This window comes from Neofelis nebulosa, chromosome 4 (genome assembly GCF_028018385.1).
Source record: "Neofelis nebulosa isolate mNeoNeb1 chromosome 4, mNeoNeb1.pri, whole genome shotgun sequence".
NCBI classification, from domain to species: Eukaryota; Metazoa; Chordata; class Mammalia; order Carnivora; family Felidae; genus Neofelis; species Neofelis nebulosa.
In genome coordinates this window covers 26,930,024-26,957,221 of record NC_080785.1, presented here as the reverse complement: position 1 = coordinate 26,957,221, position 27,198 = coordinate 26,930,024, and the positions used below count along the sequence as shown (strand labels likewise).

General features: G+C 35.5%; 1 long non-coding RNA gene across 1 annotated transcript in view; it reads left to right on the top strand.

Annotated features, from left to right (window-relative positions):
• LOC131509041 (uncharacterized) overlaps positions 1-27,198 on the top strand; it is a 161,519-nt gene that overhangs the window by 38,353 nt on the left and 95,968 nt on the right. The window lies entirely within an intron of this gene.

Genomic DNA, 27,198 nt, shown 5'->3' with positions numbered 1-27,198 from the left:
ATCTCTGCTTTTCTTTCCATGGATTGAAAAGTGATGGTCCAAGTTACTGTTACAATGTCCAAAGAAGAGAAGGAAAAGGAAAGAAAACCAGACTATCAGTAACAAATCCTGCAGGCTTACAGAATAATCTTGGACAAGAAAGGACAGTGTAGAGAAAATTGGCTCTACTTCAAAAGGGCCCCTTCCTTAGAAGCATAATAGAACCATTAGCATTAGAAAACAGAGAAGCAGACTCCATACAGTGTTACTTAAGAGAAATCTGAATACTACCATGTTCTCAAATAATTTTAAGAATAGTTTTACAAGCCTAATTCATCTTTGGGATAAGGCAATAAATTCCACTATTCAAATTCCAGTAGTCTCCTGGGAAAGTTAATTCACTCTACAATATGTTTTTTAAAATTTGCTTTATTAAAAACATTTCAATCTTACAGGAAATTACAGATTTAAAAATATGTTATGTGAATGGATATTAAGTTTGGCAAGTAATTATTTGCTTCATGTTATGTACCAGGCAGTTTGTTAGCAACTGAACTTTCAGGGTTTGAAGAGGGACGGAACAGTCTTTACCTTCAATGGCCTTTAATTTTTATAATAGAGACTTGTGCACATAGCTCACTATAGTAAAAGATTGATGGTGGCAAATGCTATGGAATAATTATACACACAATACCACAGGAAAATGAAAATATGTAATAATGTGAGAAGAAGGGGAAGCAGACTTTCAGTCCAAATCTGTTGAGATGATAGTATAGCACTAGTGAGCAGAAGAGTGTTGAGTAGAGGTTACATGAGAGTGGGTGCCTCCGTGTGCATTTCCGTTGTGCCCTCACACATATCAGCTGTCGTCTGTTAGGGGGAAATACGAGGAAATAGGAGTACTAGCAAATACAAATAAAAGGGATGGGAGACGTTTTAGCAGTAAAGAAGGTGCTATTTATATAGGGTAGTCAGATAAAACCTGTCTGATAAAATTACATATGAGGGGGAAGCTAATGGGAAAGAGCTAGCTCTGTGAGTGGCTATCTGACCATGGGGGTGGGTATTGAATCTTCCTGACAGAAAAGCAGTACAAAGGCTGAGTCTGGAGAGTAACTGCTGAATTACAGGAATGGGTGGGTGGCTAGAGCAGAGGGAGTAAAGGTATGGAGTGTGGGTAGTAAGACAAGTGAGCTAAGAGGTAGCAGATGGGTTGTACTGAAAATTCAGGAATGTTCCACAGACTTTCTAGAGTACCCAGAAGAGGTCAACACTGGCAAACGGCTTTGATTAATTTGCCTAATAATCTTTTAAATGATTAAGATTAGAAAGATGGCTATTTTTACCACACACTTTATCTCATGATTAATTATTTCCCTTTCCTCCCCTAAACTGACTTCCCCATAACCACGTGTGGAGCATGGATCATTTGATTAATAATAGAAGACTTCAATTCTTAAAATTCTGAGACTTGGAAATTATTTTACCAGATGGACTGAAGTTTGTATCTTACCATAATATGTTTTTCCTTAATGTTTGTTTATTTTGAGAGAGAGAGAGAGAGAGAAAGAGAGAGAATGCATGCACATGCACATGAGCAGGAGAGGGACAGAGAAAGAGCAGGATCGAGAGAATCCCAAGCAGGCCCCTCACTGTCAGCACAGAGCAGGATGCTGGGCTCATGAGCTGTGAGATCATGACCTGAGCCTAAGTGAAGAATACGATGCTTAAATGATTGAGCCAACCAGGCGCCCCTGTATCTTGCCTTATTTTTTCTTAGGTGGTATTACCAATTAACTGCTGAGTAGAAGTGACAACTGGAAATTCCATTGAGAAAAAGATGGCAGTTTTTTTTTCCTTTTCCTTTTTGTACCTTTGGACATTGTATCAGTACCCTAGCCCAACACTTTTCTCTTATGGAAAGAGATCAGAAAAGATTCAACATCGGAAGAGGTAGTATCTTTCTTTCAATCCCAAGGCAGTGTTACAATATAGATAATATTCATAAAATTTCTCTTGGGGCAGAACTATTTTTCTTAACCCTGAAGTTTTCTCCATGAGGGAAAAGAAATCTGTAAATCACTTGTTTACTTCAGGGGGAAAAAAATAGCCAAAAGAATAAAATATATAACAAAAAAGATTTGTATTATCTTAAACTTCAGAGAAAGTGGATCTTTAATTTCAGTGGACTTGCTAGATATTTATATGTCTGCAGCTTGCCCTGAGAAAGGTAAAAATAGCAATGAAGATAATTAGAAAACTGTGACGTTACTTTTTTATAGTAAGCCAGGGAGGAGATTGTAAGGGCAAATACACATTAAAAGTAAGAAGCTTAATTCTCCCTGTTGAAAATAAGAGAAAATACTTTATCCCTTCATATTTCTTAGAGCATTGACTTCAGAAAATTTGTAATTTTAAGTTCTTTCTATCTCTTTGAAATGTATATAAATTTGTTAAAAAGCAAAATAGTCTCTTGCCAGCATTAAGCTCCAGGAATGTCTGTTTAAAGGTGTTGGGGATAATATCTGGTATGTAATCAAGGAAGATAGCCACCCTGTCTCCCAGTTTCTGTAGAAAGAAGGGTAGAGGCCTAACTTGGGCGAGCAGCCCTCTTGAAGTTGCAAAACTACCTCTTGTCATAAAGATACAAGTTTACTTTTCCTTTGGATAACCTAATTAGCAAACTCGACCACTCCAATTACTGAGAATGAACCGTGGGTGACAGATGGTGCTATCTAGTCCTCTTACCTGAGACCCAGTTGTTGTTTACGAGAGCGTGTTGTAATGGGTTGTATCTGCTTGTCTTTTTATAAAGGGTGAGATTTCTGTCTGTGCAGTGTTTTAACAGATTACCTGTGATGCACAACACATTCTGGTTTAATATTTATTCAGTAGCAAAATTGTTTTCTTTCGTTTCTACCTTTGTGAGAAGTTTTCTGAATTAGGAGATTAAAAAAAAAAATCTATTTCCCCAATGCATGTAATGTATTTAATATGCCTCGTTTTGCTAGACTCTAAGCTCCATGAGTGCAGGGCTTTATCTGGTGTTTTTCTGCACCTCTAGTATCTAGAATAAATAAATATATCAATCAATAAATTAACTAGAATTTATCATGTAATTTTGTCATCAAATACTTCTTTGATAAAATGTCATTTCTACTTTCCAGTGGTTCCAAAGCCCTAGTTCCATGTTGTAAGTTGGTGCCTAAAGCATAAAGGCCCAAACTTTTAAAATACGAACATACTCAGTAATGGAGCCCTCAGTTGTTCAGACATCTTTAAATCTTATTCAGGACAGTAGGAATGTAGGGGTAAAACAAAAATTGCCTTAGTCTCCATTCCTGTCTGGTACCTTTTTCATTACATAAGGAAGGGAATAAACTATTGAACCCTAATATCAGAACTTCTTATGTTCTGGTATCAAAATTGCAATACATATGGAGATTTAGCCATAATGTCCTTTTGCAAGTCATAAAATATTTTTTCTCTGGCTTACACAACATCATTAGGAGCCTCAGATAGGACTGTTCTCTTTTTAGAATACTAACATAAATATTGTTCCCTTGTATAAGAGGATACTTAAAGACTTTTGTAAAAGATGTATATATACCTATGTTCACAAAAACCTGAGACTTGAAATATACTAACATCCCAGTTTGTCTGAAGGAAAAAAGATATGTAACAGCTGCTATCCACAGGTCTCTGTACCCAGTGATAATGATATAATAGAGAGGAAGGTTGCGGAATTTAAATTAGGCATGATAGATACATTTTAGATGATGTTATATGGAGCAATCCAGCATTAGTAAGGTAATATATATGAATCCTTAATAGTTTATCCTACAGAATGACTTTTGTATATTTTATGCTGAGGAAAACATTGCTTAGATCCTCAAAAATAAACTCCCACAAAATTTCCCTATAAACTCCATGGTTCTGAGAATTACTTATTACTGCTTCTCTGTTGCAGATTAAGAATATGGGGAGGAAAAGTAGGAGAGTGTGATCATTTTAATACAATGATGATAGCTTTAGTTTCAGGATATTCTGAAAATGAAAATGCTTAAAGCCTTTAGTGAGCCTTCGGGCAATTCAGCAGCTCTTTTCTCCTGCTGCTTCAAAAACCATTTATAAGACAAACCCTATTGGACTTCTTGACATCCTCCTTCCAGGAGTCCACATTCAAATCTGATTGTACCTTAGAGGTGAGGGATGCCTCAGGCCTAAATTCCACTTGGGTAAACATTCAAAAGATCCACTGAAGCTATGCCGTGTCATTTACATAGTTATGTCTGCACAGCCAAAGCTTCTACCAATTCCAGAAATAAAAGGAAGAATTACGGTAGAGGAAGGACTCCAGGTAATACAAGAACTTCTGTCTGCTATATTTGTTCTCATGAATTATGCCAACATATTAAACATATAATTTCTTGTTGTAATCAAGTGAACATCTTTAAAAAGTTAAGGAAATTGGGGTGCCTGGGTGGCTCAGTCAGTTAAGTATCTGACTTCAGCTCAGGTCATGACCTGATCTCAGGTCATGAACAGTTTGTGGGTTCGAGTCCTGCATCGGGCTCTGTGCTGACAGCGCAGAGCCTGGAGCCTGCTTCAGATTCTGTGTCTCCCTCTCTCTCTGCCCCTCCCTCGCTCACACTCTGTCTCTCTCTCTCAAAATTAGACTTAAAAAAAATAAAAGAATAAAAAAATTGAGGAAAAGTATTATTGTCTTAAGTATAAGAAAGAAAAGTTATTCCATTAGAATTAATTTGTCTGAAAATTTCTCAGATCATTTTGGCACTTGTTGCAGCTGGAGTATATAATTTCATTGGGTATGGAAGTCTTTTTTTTTTTGTTTCTTTTTTTGCATAATGTTTCTCACAGAGGCAGATTTGCTTGACAATCCACAGACTTACAGGAGGATTTCAGAAGAAATGTTTTCATTTGCTGGGGGAAAAATCTGTTGCTAACATTGACTTCCAGGAAGAGACTATGCTCTTAATGTAAAGAGCTTTATTATCACAATTAAACAGACATATGCCATTAACATAAACAATTCAGTGTATTTTATGCCATTTATGTCGGTATGGACCGAATGTGCCCCCCCCACCCCCCCCCCCACCAATTAGTATGTTGAAGCCCTAGCCCCGAACAAGATTATATTTGGAGACAAGGAATTTAAGGAGACAGTTAAGGTTAAATGAGGCATAGAATGAGGCCTAATCCAACAGGCCTGGTGGTCACAGGCAAACAGCAAGAGACTCCAGGAGTGCTTGTGCTCAGAGGAAAGGCTGTGTGAGGACAGAGCCAGAAGGTACTGTCTGCAAGCCAAAAAGAGAGTTTTCACCAGAAACCAACCCAGTCAGCAGCTTGATCTGGGACATCCAGCATCCAGAACTGTAAGAAAATGAATTTCTGTTGTTTAAGCCTCCCAGTTTGTGGTATTTTGTTATGACAGCCCTCTCAGAATAATACATAATGCTAATGCCAATTTCTTCTTTTTTTTAGGTTTATTTTGAGAGTGAAACACTCACATGAGTGGGGAAGGGCAGAAAGAGAGAGGGAGAGAGTCCTGAGCAAGTTCTGGACTGTTAGTGTGCAGAGCCCAACATGGGGCTGGAACCCACGAACCATGAGATCATGACCTGAGCCGAAATCAAGTCAGATGCTTAACCAACTGAGTCACCCAGGTGCTCTGCCAATTTCTTTTAGATATGGAATTCCAGAAATGGCAAAAGTGACTCAACCAGGGCTGCTATTGTGCCTTACTGTTCTTGAGGTGACAAATATGGTGAAATATTATGAGTTTTGGACATACCAAAACCAGGCTCTAACTATGGGAACAGATAGGGTTGGGCCGAATAAAATGATTGAACGTTACTAGTAAGTCTTATTGTTGGGCATTTTATTCAATAATTGTCAACTGCAATAATGGACTAAGTGCAGAAGTATTTTATTTCCATTTCAATATAAAACTATGCTTATAGATTAATGTGTCCTTATGGGCTTTGATCCAATAACAAGTCTCAGACAAACTTTCAGAAACAGACTTAACAATTTTTTCAAACTCTAAGTTTATAAGTGGCTGATTTTGACAGGGCAGGTCACAGAAATGACCACTTTGGTCATACGAAGCTCCTTAGGGGCTTCAGCTGAAAACACTTTATATTGATTCCTAGGTAAATAATTGAATGACTTGAAGGGACTTTTCTCATCTGATTCTTTCAGCTCACTTATTTTGTATTTTTCTCATGCAAGTTTCCATTAATTTCTTATTTTCCTCCCTAGCCAACTCACTCTCCCCCAAATTTAACAAATACTTTCTCTGGTCACCTTCTACCTGTATGCTGAATTCACTCTTTGACTTTTAGATAACTGCTTCCTTTCTGTCTAGCATTTATGATGCATTTCTCTCAATTGGTTCTCCTCTTAAATAATCTCATCTCCCCAAATATATCACTTCCCCAATAGTCTCACTGTAACTTACTGTGAATTTCATCTTCTGTCCAATTTCTCTTCTGCTTTTGTGTTTAAATTTACTGATTACATAGACTTTATTTACCTGTTGTACATCTATACTTAGCACCCTTAATGGCATATACCCCCTTGACGTCCACAGAAGACTGAGATGGTTTTTTGAGAGTGTTATATAAGCAGACACACTTGCAGCTTGGACTGAAGGAGGAGGGGCAGAGAGAGGGCAAAATGAAGGAAAACTGACAGACTTCTGGGATTCCATAGGCAGAAAATGGACTGATGCCAGAATTACTCCGCTACAAACATGTACTATTCTAGAAAAGAAGGACATCTGGGTGGCTCAGTTGTTAAGCATCTGACTTCAGCTCAAGTCTTGATCTCACGGCTTGTGAGTTTGAGCCCTGCATTGGTTGAACTCAAGCCCTGCTTTGGGTGAGAGTGAGCCCCATCTCTCTGTCTCTCTCTTTTTCTCTCTCCCTCTCTCTCCTGTCCCTCCTGGATTCGCTCTATCTGCCCTTGCTCACTTTTGCCCTCTCTCTCTCTCTCTCTCAAAAACAAAAAACAAGACAAAAAAACAAAAACGGAATGATTTCTGGGTCAAAGCGCAGATGCAGACTCAGAGGCTAACACAGCCCAGAGGTTGGGCCTGCAGGGCTACCACAGGCCTACAGGGCAGATCAAGCCACAAAGAATTATACGCACGTCTTGAAACCTATTGGAAATTGCCCTGCTTCAGAGCCTTCAAAGGGAGCTTGGCCCTGCCAGCACTTCTATTTCAGACCTCTGGCCTCCAGAACCAGGAGAGAGTTTATTTCTGTTGTTTTAAGTCATCTCATTTGTGGTATCTTGTTATGATATCCGTATGAGACCAGTAGAGCTTACGGAACAGTTGACAACTAAATACTTACTTAATTGTGTTATTTGTAACTTATACTTCCTCTAATACTAAACAAATACTACTTACATAAGTCAAGGTGTATGTGGACTTCAAACACTGACTTGCTCACTATACTAGGTTGTAAATGAAGTGAGGTATGCCTAAAAGTTATAACCTGTTTCCAAGTAAAAGTAATAACGTGCAACATTACACTGAGGAAAGAATCCTAACTTTTTATTATATTTATTTATTTATTATATTTATTATTATTTATTATATTGTTAAAGAGCAGCTATGATGAATTTAGCATGTCTTTTTGGCAATTTCTTTTTTCCTCACCTCACTTCTCCCCCTCCTCTTCCTCCTCTCTTTTCTTCTCCTTTAATTCCTCCCAACTTGATACTTCTAATATATCAGTAAGTTATCATTTTCTTTAAAGTGATTGAAATGTATTTAAAGTCTCTTTAACGATGAAATGAAAAAAAATTCTAGTTCTGGACCAAAGAGAGCTTGATTTTAGTTGGCTAATACTTACAACTCCATATTATTGCTTATATATATGAGCATTTATAATTTATAAGTTACAATATGAGCATAAAGAATAGGAAAGTTCTAATCTCATTAGGATTTTTAACAGCCTGGTGGTAAAAATAATTGTAGTTGTTTGAAATAGAGTCACAGGATTTACTTAGGAGATCCTAATAGTTTTAAGGATGTTTGAAAATGTATTGTAATTTTAGTCAACCAGAGCAATTGTCTTAATCTGTAAGTTACAAATATATTCACTGTTCAAATGAAAAAAATCATCAATTAATTACTTACCATGCACTTTTTATCCTTATGAAAAATTCATAGGATAAAAGCCCCACTGCAGGTAATTAGAGCACATTATGTATAATCACTTGCCAAATTCCATGTTTTAAATCAATCATTTTTTGTGTTCATATGTTTGAAGTAATTTCAGAAGTAAATAATCACAGAGCCCAACAAATGAGATAAAATGGTAAAACAAATACAGCAAAGTATATTAAGAAAGCAATGGAATGAAGCAGAATCTCTTCTGTGAGCAAGCAACCAGGCGTCTTTATAGCAGCTGTAGGTATTGGGAAAACAGAATTTGAGAGGAGTGATCTCCTCTGAGCCCGCCGGTGTGAAATAAACTTCCTCCTGCCTTCCAAGATGTCTGAGTGCCACTTGGTTTTTCCACCAGTGATCCAGCCTGTTTCCGTAACATTGCCGTGGAAATATCTTTCTCTCCTGACTGAAAAGATGTGGTTTAGTGGATAGAGTTCAGATGAAGTCAAACGTATACCTTGTGGCTAGTTATAGAGTAGTTTATTTCAGGTTATTAAATGGCTTACAGGATTATTTGAAAAAGTAAATAAACCTTAAGGAACTTTTCAGAAGAATTCTAAAAGCTGCATTTCAAAAGTAACCACCAGGGAGTTGTTCCCTCTTTTAAAATTAGGATGTTGGGGGCGCCTGAGTGGCTCAGTCGGTTGGGCGGGTGACTTCAGCTCAGGTCATGATCTCACGGTTTGTAAGTTCGAGCCCCGCGCTGGGCTCTGTGCTGACAGCTCGGAGCCTGGAGCCTGCTTCCTATTCTGTGTCTCCCCCTCTCTCTGCCCCTCCCCTGCTCATGGTCTGTCTCTCTCTCTCAATAACGAATAAACGTTAAAAAAAATTGAATATCCAGTTGCCTTTCCCACAGGACCACTTCACACAACTGAAGCTCAACATGACCCAAACTCGAAAACCTGCTTTAAAAATAAATAAGTAAATAAAATAAAATTAGGATGTTGTCTTCTGCAAAGGAAAGCTTTGATAAATTCCACACTGCTATTGTTGCAATTATTAGGAAGCCACCACATTCAAGAAATTGCCACATCAGAACTTTGTACTGCTTCAAGTTCTAAAACCTTGCCATATCAGCTCTGATCACATAAATGATCACATAAATACAGTGGAATCCCTCAACCAGATGCTCTTAGTAGTCAGAATGGTCAAGATCAAGTATTGCTTCTTTCAATAAATTTCTACAGTTTTCAGAAAAATCAGTTCCACTCAGTATCTCTATTGAATTCTATATATAACACCATATTAGCATGCATTCCAATACCCTGTGATTATTTATGTGTCTGATTTTCATTGCTACTTCTGACTTAGAACAATAGTTCCTTTTTTTAATTAAACAATTTTTTTTGTCTTATTTATTTTTGAGAGAGACAGAGACAGAGTGGGAGCGGAGGCTGTCAGCACTGAGTCTGCTGTGGGGCCTGTACCCACAAACTGTGAGATCATGACCTGAGCCGAAGTCGGACACTTAACTGACGGAGCCACCCAGGCGCCCCTAGAACAATAGTTCTCAACTTTTTGCTCTAAAGTTGCCTTTCCAGTCTTAAAATTATCAAATCCTTCAAACAGGTTTTGTTTATGCAGTAATGCCTGTTGGTACTTATCACTTTAAAAATTAAAACTGAAAAAATTTAAGGCATAAGAATTCACAACCACTTATTAGCCATCAAAGCAGTAATGTCATCAAACGTATGTCGCCTCTGTAGACACTCATAAGAGAATGAGAGTAAAACGGGTGCAAATATCTTAATGGTATGAAAACAGCTTTGACTACATTGATCCCAGAGAAGGTCCCCAGAACTCCCAGGGGTCCTGAGAACCTGTTTTAAGGAAGTAGTAGTTTAGAGGAATTTGAACTCTCCTTGCAGTGTCATAGGCTCAGACCATAAAATGTTATGTGAATAAGAAACATAGTCATTAGTGTTTGGGGAACCAAGTTGGAGATTAATGTGGAAGCTCTGAATTTAAGACTTTATTTTCTGGAGAAAATAAACTGTTTACATGATTATATTTCTCTCTGTCTATAAGGCAGAAATATATGAAGTTATTACTTTCAGATATGAAACACTAAACACTGGAAATATGGTCCTAACTACACAGGGTACTCTTTAATTAAGTGAAAAAGTGAAAATATAATATAGATACACTTTTACTTATAGTACACTTCACTGTTACCTAAACTGGATATGCCATGGATCGCATATTCAAATCTATTTCTACCATGATGGAAATCTGTGTATCATGTTTATTTTTGAGTAGAGGTTTGTCTTATTTCCACACTAGTGTTACAAATAAATTTATGTCTGTTTTGGAGTTTTCAAAGCTAACAAATACCTCTAATCAAATATGGGAGAAGTTTTGCCAACTTTCAGTCTTGGAACTCATGGACAGTGAGTTCTAATCCCGATTTTGTCAGTGACTCATTCTGTGGCATTGAACATGTCATTTTACTTTTCTGTCTCAGTTCTGTCATCTGTGAAGTAGAGATAATATTGTTCAGTTGAGCACATTGTGCTAGCCTGTATCCTCTGGATGACTTCACAAAAGAAATTCTGCATATGAATTTGAATATATGCCAAGAAAATTATAACAAGTTATCTACCTCAAAAACATGCAAGAAAGAGCCAATGGAAATAATTTTAAAAAATACACCATATGCATTTTTAAAAGTAGAACAAATATCATCCTACGAAATCCATCGCCACATTTGTACAAATTTAAGAGATAATTGTTTTTTTCTCTTATTATAGAAGAAAGTCAGACATCACAGTACAACTTGTCTTTTTTGGAACGGTTGTAATCTCATCACAATCATTTAACTATACCTATTAATCACAGTTGGTGCTAGCTGATTTACTGGAAAAACTGTTCAAACAATGACAGAAAAATGGAGAAAAATAAATCCTTTTGCTCTTTGTACAGTTAAGTAATCAGCCCTTTCAGCCTCATGAAACTTCTGTATTGCTAGTTTAAAAAATAAGGTTACTGAGGTATAATGTCCATTTTTCTTGAAACTAGTAGCCATGACAGAGAAAAAGGAATGTTGAAAAAAAATTTTAAAACTTATATACATGTCTTTACATTTGTAAGACATGTTACGTACATTCGTAACTGAATTACTTTCAGTTTACTTTTGGACATCCCTGACACTTACATTGTTGATAATATTAATTGCTTGCTGCTTTTCCAAGAATCATGCGTAGTATCTTCCTGGTGCACTTTAATAATTATGATCATAGGGTCTGGAATCAAAGAGACTTGGGTTTGAATTCACTTTTTCCATTTACAAGTTATAGAGATTTTTTAATTTATAATTTCAAAAGTTACTTATTGCAGTGAATGTATAATTGTACCGAACATTAAACTATATGCTTGGTTATAAATGAATAAACACTTGCTTTAGAAAATTAAAAGAGAATCTATTATGTGAGAAACACTTTTTGAATAGCATGAACTCTGATTTATATTATAAATGTTAAGAGTTGTATTTTCTTGGGGCACCTGGGTGGCTCAGTAGGTTAAGCGTCTGATTTCCGGTCAGGTCATGATCTCACGGCTCTTGTGTTCAAGCCCCACTTCGGGCTCTGTGCTGACAGCCCAGAGGGTGGAGCCTGCTTCACATTCTGTGTCTCCCTGTCTCTCTGCCCCTCTCCTGCTCATGCTCTCTCTCCTTCAAAAATAAACATTAAAAAAAATTTTTTTAAAGAGTTGCATTATCTTGCAGATACATAAATTCAATATAACAATATCTTAAAGAAGTTTGGAGGAAAACAGGCAAATATGAATAGTGGTCATATTTACTCCTGGAGCATAGAGCTCGTATGTTAAATATTTCTTTAGACCATTCTGGATTTTCTGAATGTTCTGTGATTAGTATGTCTAACTTCTACAGTGCTTTCTGTTTATCCTGTTGACAAGTTTTGTTCCATTCTTGGGTTTTGGTTTTCTTATCATTAAAACAAAAAATAGTAGTGGTACTATCTTTCATAAATAATGACATATAAACATAGAATTGATGAAAAAATACTATACCACTTTTCAGATCCATTGAGATCACTGTATCTCCTCCAAACCTTCTCCCATATAACTTTTTCCATTTTTCAGATTTGTACCTTTAATTCCTAACTATGAGAACAGAATCCAGCCACTTTAAAACAAATCTAGATATTTAAAAAAAATTTTTTTAAATTTATATATATATATATATATATATATATATATATATATATATATATTTTTTTTTTTTTTTTGCGACAGAGAGAGGCAGAGCATGAAAGAGGGAGCAAGGGAGAGGCAGAGAGAGAGGGAGACACAAAATCTGAAGCAGACCCCCGGCTCTGAGCTGTCAGCACAGAGCCTGATGCGGGGCTTGAACTTATCAACTGTGAGATCAGGACCTGAGCCGAAGTGGGATCAACTGACTGAGCCACCCAGGTGCCCCAAAACGAATCTAGATATTTTAGTGATACTGGCCTGGGGTTGATTAGATTACCTGGGTGGAGCACAGTATAGAAGGATAAAGTCTCTGGGTTCAATTCCCACTGTTGTCAGTTCCCATTGTTCAGATGGGAAGTCATTAATCTTGTCTTTATTCTGTTTGTAATGAAATTTTCTTATCTGGCTGTTTTGGTTTTTTTTTTTAATTTTTTTAACGTTTTTATTTTTGAGACAGAGAGAGACAAAGCATGAACGGGGGAGGGTCAGAGAGAGGGAGACACAGAATCCGAAACAGGCTCCAGGCTCTGAGCTGTCAGCACAGAGCCCGACGCGGGGCTCGAACTCACGGACCGCGAGATCATGACCTGAGCCGAAGTCGGCCGCTTAACCGACTGAGCCACCCAGGTGCCCCTCTGGCTGTTTTTAAGACTTTTTCTTTATTATGGTTTTCATCAATTTGATTGTAATGTGTTTGTGTTTTCTCTTTGGGGTTCATGGAGCTTCTTGAATATTTTACTATGTAGTGATTTTGTGATGTATCTCTCAGGAATATGGATGTAAAAGTCAGGATCCTCTCCTTCAAAAATTCATTGACTTCCTTCCTTCCCCCAGTTCAGTTCCTTCTCAGTTAAGATCTTGTATTTTATTTAAAAATATATATACATTTTTGGCATGGAGGGAGTAATTATGTACCATAAGAGTACTACAAGGATGTCGGTCATCAAGCTGATAAAAATGACCACTTCAAAGAACAAACACTCTGACTTAGTTACTACTTTTCACCCCCCAAGTCAGGTTTTCACATTATGATTGAATTTATGCTTAGTAAAAATGGATTTTAAATGGCAAACCACTGGCTTCTTCAAAGCTATTGAAAGATTTAAAGCTAACCAGTGGGATTTATTCTATGTAATACATTCGTTTCTAAAAATTTACAGTTAGGGGGGTGAAGATGAAGTTAGGGGCTCATTCCCTGCGAGGAACAAACATGGTAACAGTTTGGGTAGGAGAAATGGGCTGAGGGCCACCTGAAATTAATGATGGCAGCAGGAAGGTTGAGACTGTGAGTTTGTCTTCATCTTCCAAGCTGTGTAGCTTTGGGCAAGTTATTTAACACTTTGGAATCTCAGTTACTTTACGTATAAAATGGGAGCAGTGATACCCCAGGCTACTCTAGAAGAATTAATTAAGAATACGGGGGTGCATGGGTGTCTCAGTTGGTTAAGCGTCTGACTTCTGCTCAGGTTTGGTCTTGTGTTTTGTGAGTTTGGGTTCTGTCAGCTCAGAGCCTGCTTCGGACTCTGTGTCTCCTTCTCTCTCTGCCCCTCCCCTGCTCATGCTCTGTCTCTTTCTCAAAAATAAAAACATTAAAACAATTTTTTTAAAAGAACAGATATATGGTGTATAACTTGGGACATGATGCATGCATAAAGTACAAGAAAGTATAGTTACTATAATTTTACTTACTGTTAGGATCAGAATTTCATAGGCCCATAATATGACAAACTAGTAAGATAAATTTTTTAGCTAGTAACTTTGATTTTCCAAAGATATATGCTTGCATTCTAACTTTCATAATACAGCAGATTATAATAAGAAACACCAGAAAAGATTTAACTATGGATTAGGTGTCTAGTAGGTCTAATTAACAAACCTAATCTTTGGCATTCTATGTTATTTGCACACTGCTATTTAGACTATAAAGAATAAAATTATGTAAAGACATTTTGTATGACTCTCAACTATATGAATTTCTCCTTTCTTTGGGTGATTGTATAAATGCCTTCACATACGCAAGTTATTTTTATTTAGGATCATGGAACCAAATAAAAAGAACAATTGAATAAAATAGAGTGGGGAAAGCTTTACATATGGAAGTTTCAGGGCATGTAAAGAGTTTTTTGGACATATGGGACAAACTTATTTTGATGGAAGAAATTCAGATCTCAATATGTTTAAAGTAAATGAAATTATTAAAACAAAAAATTATAACTTGAACACATAATTTAAGCCTGTTGTTTCTATTTGATGGTCTTGCTCTCTCTGGAGTTTTATGAGATCAAATTCAGCTGAGTTTGATATTCAAAATCTTTTTTAAAGAAGGATGAGCAAGCAACTCCTTAAAATTTTACTCCAGTGTGCTGCCTTTGGCCTGAATTAGGATTGTTAGTGCAAAATGCTTCTCTATTCTGCACCCAGACTTGATTCAGTGCTTCTCTTTTTACTTCTCCCCCTCTCCCCCTGAAATTCTTTCCTCATGATCTGGTCAAAAATATCCCAAACATATTCTAATGCAGTGCTTTTATCTTTTATACTTTTTAAAAAATCACATTCATATTCTTTTCACACATATTCCAAAAAACATACAGATTAACAAGTTAAAGAAGTAAAACCACACATAATTCATGCTAAGAAAGCTAATATGACACACACATGCACACATATACACATTTCAATTTACTTGTAAGTAGAGAAAGATCTACAACTTAACAAGCTAACTTGTGGGAGAGAATGGTAGGTGCAAAACCTTTTTTGGGAAACAGATAAATACACCCTCAGAGCAAATCCTACCTATTGAAAACAAATCAAAGTCCTGAAATCATAAAAGAACCTTGGATGGGATGGTAGTGTTGGAAAATCATCACTTATGCAGCAAAAAGGAGGGAGTTTTGGAGGTATTCCTCAGATGGTTTGTTGTGAATGTAAAGGAGGGAAGCAAGAGGAAAATGAGTCTTCTAGAGAAAAATAAGAGGGAGAGGAAGAAGGGGAAGAAAAAGAACCACAGAAGTAAAAGACAGTGTTCCCCGTCCCGCAAAATTAAGCTGCCATTATGGAAAGTACACTTCTCTGTAACAACAAAGAGGGCGAACTTGAACTAAACAATTTAATAAATAGCCCAAACCTCTCATCCCTACTTGGTATTGTTGCGGATTTTGTAAAATAGGAGACATTTCCCAGTGGACAGAAAACTGCTTGCAAAACACATACCACAACAAGAAGAAAATGTAAAATGAAAATGACAAGAGTTTAGCTAGTGACTTATTCTTAAAACAAAACAAAACAAAACAAAACAAAACACACAAAAAAAATCCGGGGAACATATCAATCTGTATTAAACATTCTTAAACAATTATGTGGATGAACATATTAAAAGAAATTGCTTCAAATAAGACATCCAAAAACTCAGATTAGAAATGAATAATAAAAGTAGGAAATAAGAGTTGGCAAACTCATGAAAGACATTGAAGAAAAATACAAAATCATTTCACGAATGAAGAATAAATTAGAGTGCATGCACAAATAGCCTGGATTCAACTGAAAACATACGAAAAGTCATTTGATAAAGATAGGAAGAGAAACAGAAGAAGTAAAAAGTAAAGAAGCAAATACCATTAGAGAGGGAGCAGTAGAGAAGATAGGCATGGAATATCCAACATATATGTACATTGAGTCCCTGTAAAGAAAAGACAAAATAATGAAATAAAAAATAATATTGAGAAGTATATTCCAAGAGACCATTTCAGAACTAAAAGACCTACTACATTCCCATTTCGATAAGGCCTTCCATATAGTTTAGAAAACTGACCTACAGTGGCCACATCGGAGATTTATCATGATAAAAAACTAGTAGACTTTAAAGATGAAAAAAAAAATCTGAATCTCCATGGAAAGAAATGTTACCAAGAAATAAAATAAAAAAACAATCATAAATATTTCTACTCCTTGCTGTCCTTAAGGCACCAACTCCTTCAGCCTCACATAATTTCTTTTATAATATAAGCTCTTTAAATATAAGAACACAAGAAGATTGAAAGCAATACATATCTGCAAACAGTAAAACCAAAGAAGGCAGTGATTGCTGTATTAATATCAAAGTAAATTGAATATAAAAAGTAAAGGAAACATATATTTCATAATAACAAAATGTGAAGCTTATAAAGAAGACATAATAAGAGTAAATTAGTAAAGCCCCTAAATATTATATGAATTAACTTGGTATAGTTTGTGAAATGGACAAACTCCTTGAAAAATACACCAAAAACTGAAGAGTAAAGAAGTAATGAATATCCTATATCTGTAAAATAAGTTAATCTCTAAGAAAATGCTTTCTACAAAGAATACTCCAATTCTACATAGCTCCAGTGTTCAAGATTTCTATGTATTTAAGAAAAAAAATACAAATCTTATCAAAATAATCTAGGGAATAGGAAAAAAAAAGGAACACTTCTAAGCTAGTTTTATGAGTGAACATAATTTTAATATCAAATCTTACATAAGAGCATTATAAGAAAAACAGAAAAACAAAAGCAATACTGTATCTCTCACAAATATAGATGCAAAAGTAAATTGAAGTCATCAGTACATAAAAACAACTATACATTATGACAAAATGAGGTTTATTTTAGGAGTGCCTGATTTGTTTAACATTGGAAAGTTAATAAATTTTATTCAAAACCTCAAGATAACAAGAAAAACCTATCTTCTCTGTAGTCAAAGAACTTTTTTTTTGACGAAGTTCAACATAGACTCGATTTTATTAGCCACTTAAGCTAAAAAAATTTTTTTTTCGTTTTTTAAAAATTGTTTATTTATTTTTGAGAAGGAGAGCGAGAGAGACAGAGCATAAGCAGGGGAGGGACAGAGAGAGAGGGAGACACAGAACCTGAAGCAGGCTCCAGGCTCTGAGCTGTCAGCACAGATGCTGGTCTCAAACTCACTCAGGAACTGTGAGATCATGACCTGAGCCAAAGTCAGACTCTTAACCCACTAAGCCACCCAGGCACCGCTAAAAAAAATTTTTTTTAAACTATAAACTGGGAACAGTACAGAATTTATTTTTCAGGTGATGAAGTGCATCTGGGAAAAACCTACAACCCATTATATAATGATGAAATATTAAGGCATTCCTACTGAATTAAGGAAAAAGTCAAAATTTTCTATTGTACTCAATATTGTATTGGAAATTCTAGCCAGTGGTTTAAGGCAAGTTAAAAGGGACAATTATTATAGCAGCACCTGGGGGGACTCAGTCGGTTAAACATCCAACTTTGGCTCAGGCCATGATCCCATTATTCATGAGTTTCAGCCCTGAGTCAGGCCCTGTGCTGACAGCTCAGAGCCTGGATCCTGCTTCAGAATCTGTGTCTCCCTCTCTCTTGGCTCCTCCCCTGCTTATACTCTGTCTCTCCCTCTGTCTCTCTCTCTCAAAAATAAAAACACATAAAATTTTTTTTTAAAAAGGACTCATAAACATTACAGGAAAAAAATGGAAACTATCATTATACACAGAAATTTCAGAACATGCAACAGATAAGCTATTACAAATCATCAAGGAATATAGCATAGTTGCTGGACAAGTAGTCAATTTAAAAGTAAAGTATGTTTTATATATCAGCAAAAACCAAATTTAAAATCATCTCATTTATAATCACAAAATACATACAATACCTAGATCGAAATGTGGGCAAAATCTTTATTTTGTACATCTCTATTGCAGTATTATTGACACAATAAGATAAATTTTACATTTGAATGTATCCAAATTGATTAGTTTTGACATACCTATATACCATGAAACCCTCACAAATATAAAGTATCTTTCCTCATTAAAAATGCATTTAAGACATTTATAGGTAAAATAAGTTTAAAAAATTGCTATTTTAAAAATAGCATGGCATGGTGCTGTAAATAAAATAATGATGGAATGTTGATAATTGCTGATACTCATGATAGATATGTGAAAATTTATTATATCATTTTCTCTATTCCTGTATATCGTTGAACATTTTTTTAAGGGAGGACATGCATAGGAATGAGATCGATAATAATCAAACCAAATAATCAATAAGGCATTCAAACACAAAGTGTGTGTAATAAGTAAAATTTTAAGAATAAATGCCTAGATAGAATGGGACAGTTTTCAAAATTTGTATTTCCTCAAGCTGTTATAACTCTCACAAATTTCAGCTCACAAATTCAAGAATATCATGTTTTAAAATTCACCATTAAACCTCAACCTCAGATACAGATTTCCTTCTCCAGCATATCCAGATTCTGAAACTTGAGGCATCTTTCTGATCAAAAGACCCTCAAATGATCTGACTGGTCAGTAATCATCTTCTAATTGCTATGGGCTTTCTTTTCTCAGCCTGACATTTGTTTGGATTATATGTGTGTTATCATGCTGGCTATCTTCTGAATGTCATACAGAAAAACTGCCAAGATGAAGCTAAAGATATATTTTCTCTATTTTCTAGCTATGTCTTCTCCCTTTTCCTGTGTTGTCTTACAGTAATTTCTATGTATAAGGAGTACAAAGCTATGCAATTGTTTTCCAGCCAAAACAAATGATTTTTTTTCTTTAAAAAGACCAAGCATATTTCCTGAAATATATATTTCTAGATGCTGGCTCTCCACTGTATTGCAAATACAGTGACTACTATAGTGTTGATATTTAAAATTACCTCTAATAATAATGTTTTTGAAGTACCATGTATTTTTGCTGCAAAATATCAAAATTTTAATATATTAAAGCAAGATTGAACATTTTAAGTATTCTAGCACTTGATAACCGTTTTAATATATGTTTATTAGCAAAGGAACAACTTAAGTTTACCTGGTCAAATGCTTAGCTACAGAGAATTTGTTAATGAATAAGTAAATAAAATTATTATTTATATAGATATCAGTATGATAATATAAGTGATAAAATAATGTAAAATGCTAATGAAATATGTTTTTATTAGATATGTTTACTTGACAATTTTACAAAATACATGAAATTAATAAGAAGAAAATTAACAGAAGCAACAGAAAAAAGGCAGAGGACAGAAGGAAAGGAAAAATAAAATGGAACCAAAGAATGCATGAGGCTACTGGAAGCTAGGAGCAAGGCCTGGAAACAGATCCTTCTATAAAGATCCTAGTGTCTTGAGGCACCTGGGTGACTCAGTAGGTTAAGCTTCCAACTTTGGCTCGGGTCATGATCTCACAGTTCATGGGTTTCAACCCTCTGTTGAGCTTGTGCTGACAGCTCAAAGCCTGGAGCCTGCTTCAGATTCTGTGTCGCCCTCTCTCTGTGCCCCTCTCTCTCTCTCAAAAATAAATAAACATTAAAAAAATTTTAAATAAATAAAGACCCTAGTGTCTTTATAGGGAGTATGTCTTTGCCAAAATTTTAGGATTCTGTTTTCCAGAAACGTGAGACACTAAATATGTATTGTTTAAAGCTGTGTACTTTGTGGTATTTCATTATTGCAGCTCTACCTAGGAAACTAAGAGATGGGGGTAAATTGCATATTTCTTTTGAGTAATTTCAGCTCAGATTTAAAATTTTCTTCCATTAAGAATACAGGTCACACTCAATAATATTATTTGCAATGCCTGAGACTTGCCAATAGAAAACATAGATGTCTTTATATTGTTAGTGTTGTTGGGTTGTTGGAGATACCTCTAGGTAATAGTGATTATCCTCATTTCTTTATTTAGCGTAGTTATTAGAACCAAAGCTAAATTTTGTTAGATTAAATAATAAAGGACACTATTAATATGGAATAATAGTATATTAGATATATTAATAGATATATTAATGATATAATATATTAGTAGATATATTAGTATATCATAATTTTGTTAATATGTTAACTATTTCAATGTAATTGGTACTGTCTATAACTATGTAATTTGTAATTCACATTTTAAAAGATTAATCTGAGAAGAGGTTTAGAGATTCATAAGCTTGTCACAAAAGTATTCAGAATCTTGTTACAAAGGAAATTCAAAATGATAATAGCTGAGATTTTCTGAAGGAATAAATGACATCAAGCCACAGACTTAAGAATCACAAGAACCCAAGGAATCTGATCTGCAAAAGCACACGTAGACACCTCTTGATTAAATTTCTGATTAAGAGAAACACAAAGAGGTATCTTATAAGCAGAAAGAACAAAGGTAGATTATCTTCAAAAGAACAACCAACTTCTCAATAGTATCAGTGGAAGTCTAAAACCAAGGATCCAGGGCCTTCTGGATGGTTCAGTTGGTTAATATCTAACTCTTAATTTTGGCTTGGGTCATGATCTCAGGGTTGGGAGATTGAGCCCCGCATTGGGCTTTGCACTGGGCATGAAGCCTGCGTAGGATTCTCTCCCTTCCTGTCTCTTTGCCCCTCCCCCACTTGCATGTGCGTGCTCTCTCAAAATAAATAAATAAATAAATAAATAAAATAAAATAAAACCAAAGATCCACCGGAGAGTATCCGAAAAATACATGGTGTTTTTAGAGGGATAAGGATAGTTCCACTTTTCATTAGCCTGGATGGAAATTATATTCATAAGCATTAGGTAGAGTACTCAAAAAAGGCTTACCTAAGTAGGCCTAAATTCAATGACATGCTGCTCCATAAAATAAAGCCTAAAAGAAACGAACATGAAAAAAAAAAAAAAACAAAAACCCTGAAGAAATAAACTGTTCATAACTAAACTGTTTCCCGGAACCAATCTCCAAAATATTTATAAGAATACAAAAATAACCAGCACCAAACTAAGTAAAACCTTAATGTGTAGCATTCATTCAATAATTGTCATGCATGCAAAGAAGCAAGATAATTTTACCCATTATAAAAATAACTAACGAAAACCACACCAGAAATGGCACAGATACCAGAATTGGTAGAAGGGGATGTTGCAACATTTGTTATAACAATATGACATATGTCAGGAATCTAAAGCAGGGATCAGCAAAAGTTTTATGTCAGGAGCGAGATTGAAACTTTTGTGGACCAAAGTTTCTGTCACATTCACATTTGCTGTTGTAGCATGAAAGCTACTATAGACAATCTATAAATAAATAAATAAATAAATAAATAAATAAATAAATAAATAAGAAGAAAGGAAAGAAAGAAAGAAAGAAAGAAAGCTGTGTTCCAACACAACTTTCTTTGAAAAAGAGGCTACAGGTTCTGTTCATTCTATAAACTGTAGTTTCCTGAACTCTGATCTAGAAAAAAAATTGGGTATTTTAAGGTTAATGGAAGATATGAAAAAGACACACACTTTAGAGATAAGAACTAGAATACCTAAGGCATAAAACATACTGTATGAAATTAATACCAGATTAGACATTGCAGAGGAAAATATTAGTGAACTTGTAAACACATCTAAAGCAATTATGTAAAATGAATCACACAAAGGAAAACAAACTGGAAACAACCCCACAGTATTCTGTGACAGTTTTAATAATTTAATATATATGAAATTGGAGTGCTCAAATTTTTTTGAGGGGGCAAACAAACATTATTTGAAGTGCTAATCATTTACAGGTTATCTAAATTTGATGAAAACCGAAAACATACTGATTCCAAGAAATTCTAAGAACTTTAAGCAATAGAAACATAAGCTAAATAAAAGATGAAACTTTAAAGCTCTTGGAAGAAAAGATAAGAGAATGTCTTTGTGACTGAGGAATAGGGCAAAGATCTGTAGACTGAAAGAAAATAGAGTACTTGAAACAAAAAAGAAAATAAATGATTACCTGGACTTCATTAAATTTATAAGTTTCTGTTCCTCAAAAGATACTGTTAAAAATGAGAAATCAGGTCATAGGCTGGGAGATAATGTTCACAATGTATTTGAAAAAAAATATTTAAATTTAGAGTATAAACATATAAATAATAATAAATAAATAATAAAAATGGTTCAGTTAAAATGGAAAAAAGACTTTAACATGCAGTGTCTACAAGGACCTGTGGATGTACGACAGTGTAAGGTGATATTCAATATTATTAGTCATCAGAAAAAATGCAACTTAAAACTGAAATGAAATACCACAGTGGTTTCCTTTAGACTGGCTAAAATTGAAAACTCTAAATATTAGCATGCAAGGTAAATATATCTGTCATATGTTACAGTTGATAGTGTACAATGGTACTATCATGTTGCACAGATTGTTTTTATTTTTGTTTTTTATAATGGTGGACCTATGACTTCCTTAAGATGAAACTGACAGTTGCTGATCCACTGCTCAAAATTGATTTTCACAAAGACTAACATAGTAATATCCACTAATATTTTATTTATAATTCAATAGATGAAGAGATAAGTAGATAAGCAACCAATTATACAGAAGAATGAATGAACGTATTTTGTCACATTCATACAATGGGATGCTATTTAGCAATAGAACAGAATGAACAATTTATGTGCACTACAACATGTGACAGTATTTAAAAAATTATGCTACATATAAGGCAGATATAAGAATATATATATTATTATTTTATTTATATGTTGATGCAGAACAGATAAAATGGATCTATGGGGAAAAATTCAAAATAGTGAATACTTCTGGGTGGTGTAGGGAATATTATGAAAAATTTACAAAACAACTTTCTGTATCTTGGTGGTTGTTTTGATTACACAGCTACATACATACATTTGTCAACACTCATTAAGTTATACAAATGAGAGCTCTGCGCTTTACTGAATATATATTTATCTCAGTAAAAATTAAATTAATATAAAACACGAAATAAAATGCCAATCTCATTTTAAAATTTAGATTAAAAAAACAAATGAGTTTTTGGTAAATTGTACCTATCTATATGTAAGATGAATAATTACTATCGAGTTGATCTTTATTCCAGGAATAGAAGTTTTATTTAGTATTTGGAAATAAATCAACTTAATTCACTTTGTAAATGATAAAAGGGATGGCCATTTTTCTAAAACAAGAAAACCATTCTATGAAATTAAGGGCTATTTGGGATAAAAGCCCTTAGAAAATCTGGAGTAGAGGATATTTGTTAATCTGGTGAAAGGGGCAACTATAAGAAATCATAGTTAATTTTCAAATTAAAATGTTGATGGTTGAGATAGGGAACAAGATACAGAGTATCTACTGTCACTACTTACATTTAACACTGTACAGTTCATAGCCAGTGCAATAAAGCAAGACAAGTATGTAATGACAGTTAGTAAATAGAAAAGAAGAATAGACCTGACATCATTCCTAGATGATATGGCTGTGAATTTGGAAAAGTACAAAAGAGTCTTCAGATAAACTACTAAGTTGATTATACAGGTTGCCACATTAAGTTTTACTTCTATATACAGAAAACAATCTCATATTTTAATTATAAAAGGTTATAATTAAAATAAGAATAAGTGTAACAAAACATACACAGTAAAACCTTGGTTTGAGAGGAGTTCTGATGGCAGAGCAGCCTGGAGACACTGAGCCTCTCTCGTCCCTGAAATGCAGACAGATCAGTACCAAACCATTTTGAACACCTAGGAAATTGACCTGAGGATTAACACAACAATCTGTATAACTTGAGCCACAGAACTCAACAGATACACTGTGCGGAGAGGTGAACTGGGGGAGAGAAAAGCTGTGGAGGGTAAGGAGCTGCTTCTGAGGAGAGAGGACAGAGAAAGGGAAAGGGGGACGGTGTGGTGCACTGAGATTGTGCAAGAAAAGCACTCCCCCGTGTAAACACTCCCCAAGTGAAAACACTCTCAGGGAACTAAATAAAAAAAAAAATCTATTTCCCAAAACCATTGACGGGAAGAAGGGAGAGGGTTTCAATACTAACAGAATTCTATAAATAGTGGAGCACAGGGTCTGAAGTTTTGGAACTCATTGCCTGGCAGTGCCCTGATGAGGAATTAGGGCAAATCCGTAGGAGCAGGCAAGCAGGGTCTAAGGGGTATGTGTGCTACATGGGGAGAAGCGGTTCCCCTGCTTGGAGTGCACTTAGTAGAGGCGATATGGCCTCCCCGCAAGAAAAAGTCCCAGCAGACCCTGGAGAGCAGCCACGTTTGCTGGTATTGGGACAAAGAAGCCAGAGTGTGATGAAACCTGGCGTCAGCTGTGTGCTGTGGTTTGCCACAATCTCTGAACTTCTGCAGCTGTGCGATCCCATGAAGATTTTCTGGGGAAGGCTGGCACCTGGCCATTGCTCACTGATAACTGTACCCTAGAGAGTTGGCACGCATCCAAGCAGCAGAGGTCGCTGAAATGTGGGGTTTTGAAACACAAACATATCTGAGATAAAACTCTGGAGGAAGGTGCTGCCTGGCAGGCACACAGCTTGGACACAGACAGGGTTAGGGGTGGGGAGTAGATGGAAGCCTGAGACAAATGAGAGGGGCTTAATGGAGGGTCAATGAGCACGAAGTTCCTGTGCCAGGGACTAGGGAGCTGAGTGAAGCTATTTATGCCTATCCTGAGCACTTGCATCCATGTCCCACTGATCCACTCCAGTAAGCTAAGTAGCACCACCTAGTGGAGAATGGAGCCATTACACCAAGCCTTGCCCACCTGCACCCTCCAAGCACATTCCCTAGAAGACCAGCACAAGTCACTCCACCTGCTTAGTGTACAGACTACAGAATGTTTCATAGTTTCATTTCCAGGGGAAACTAGATACAACTTAATTCAGGTTTCATTCTGCTTGCTGGTTCATTTATATGTTCGTTTTCTTCTGTTTTTGCTTAAATTGTTTCCTTTTTTTTTCTTCCTCATTCTTGGATACAGAAAGAAAAAATTTTATTTTATTTTTTTACTTTAGTTTTTTATTTTTTAAAGTTTGTTATTGCACATTATTTCATTTTTTATTTCATTATATGAAATGTTTTTTTTTTAATTTTTAAATTTTTTTCTTACATTTTTTTTCTTTCCCTTTTTTCTCTATTCTATCAAGCTCTTTCAACAAGCAGACCAAAACACACCTAGGATCTAGCTTCCTTTATTTGCGTTTATTGTGTTCAGTACTCCCTCTAAATGTCAATGGATTAAACAATCAAAGAAGATAAGGTATCAGAATGGATAAGAAAACAAGACCCATTCATATGTTGCTTAGAAGAGACTCATTTTAGGCCTAAAGGCGCCTGAAGATTGAAAGTGAGGGGATGGGCAGCCATCTACCACTGCTAATTGTTGTCGAAAGAAAGCGGGTGTAGCCATACTTGTATCAGTCAAACTAGATTTTAAAATAAAGATTGTAACAACAGATGAAGAAGGGCATTATATTATAATTAAGGGGTCTATCCACCAAGAAGATCTAACAATTGTAAATATTTATTCCCCCAACATGGAAGAACCCCAATAGATAAATCAATTAATCACAAACATAAAGAAACTCATTGATAATAATACTATAATGGTAGGGGACTTCAACACCCCACTTATAGCAATGGACAGATCATCTAAACAGAAAATCAACAAGGAAAGAATGGCTATCAATGACACACTGGACCAGATGGACTTAACAGATATATTCAGAACATTTCATTCTTCTCCAGTGTGCATGAATCATTCTCCAGAATTGATCAGATATTGGGTCACAAACCCAGTGGTTTGTGGTTTTCAGACCACAGTGCTATGAAACTCGAAATCAACCACAAGAAAAAATTTGGAAAGACCATGAATACTTGGAGATTAAAGAGCATCCTATTAAAGAATGAATGGGTTAACTGAGAAATTAAAGGAAAATTAAAAAGTACATGGAAGCCAATGAAAATGAAAACACGACAGCCCAAAACCTCTGGGATGCAGCAAAGGTAGTCATAAGAGGCAAATATATAGCAAATCCAAGCCTTCCTAAAGAAGGGAGAAAGGTCTTAAATATGCCACGTAATCTTACACCTAAAAGAGCTGGAAAAAGAACAGTTAATAAAGTCCCAAACCAGCAGAAGAATGGAAATAGTAAAGATTAGAGCAGAAATAAATGATATTGAAATTAAAAACAACAACAGCAACGACAACAACAACAACAACAACAACAACAACACAAAACCCAGTAGAACACATCAATGAAACCAGGAGCTGATTCTTTGAAAGAATTAACAAAATTGATAAACCCCTAGCCAATTTGATCAAAAAGAAAAAGGAATGGATTGAGCAAATAACAAACAAAAGAGACATCACAACCAATACCACAGAAATACAAACGATAAGAGAATATTATGAGCAATTATATGCCAACAAATTGGGCAATCTGGAAGAAATGGGCAAATTCCTAGAAATGTATAAACTACCAAAACTGAAACAGGAAGAAGTAGAGAATTTGACCATAACCAGTAAAGAAATTGAATCCGTAGTCAAAAATCTCCCATCACACAAGAGTCTAGGGCCGGATGGTTTTCTAGGGGAATTCTATCAAACGTTTAAAGAAGAGTTAATACCCATTCTGTTGAAGCTGCTTCAAAAAAAAAGAAATGGAAGGAAACCTTTCAAACTCATTCTATGAGGCCAGCATTACCTTGATTGCAAAAGCCAGACAAAGATCCCACTAAAAAGGAGAAATACAGACCAGTTTCCCTGATGAACATGGATGCAAAAATTCTCAACAAGATACTAGTAAATTGGATCCAACAACACATTAAAAGAATTATTCACTGGGGCGCCTGGGTGGCTCCATCGATTGGGCATCTGACTTCGGCTCAGGTCATGATCTTGCGGTCTGTGAGTTCGAGCCCCGCGTTGGGCTCTGTGCTGACAGCTCACAGCCTGGAGCCTGTTTCGGATTCTGTGTCTCCCACTCTCTCTGACCCTCCCCCGTTCATGGTCTGTCT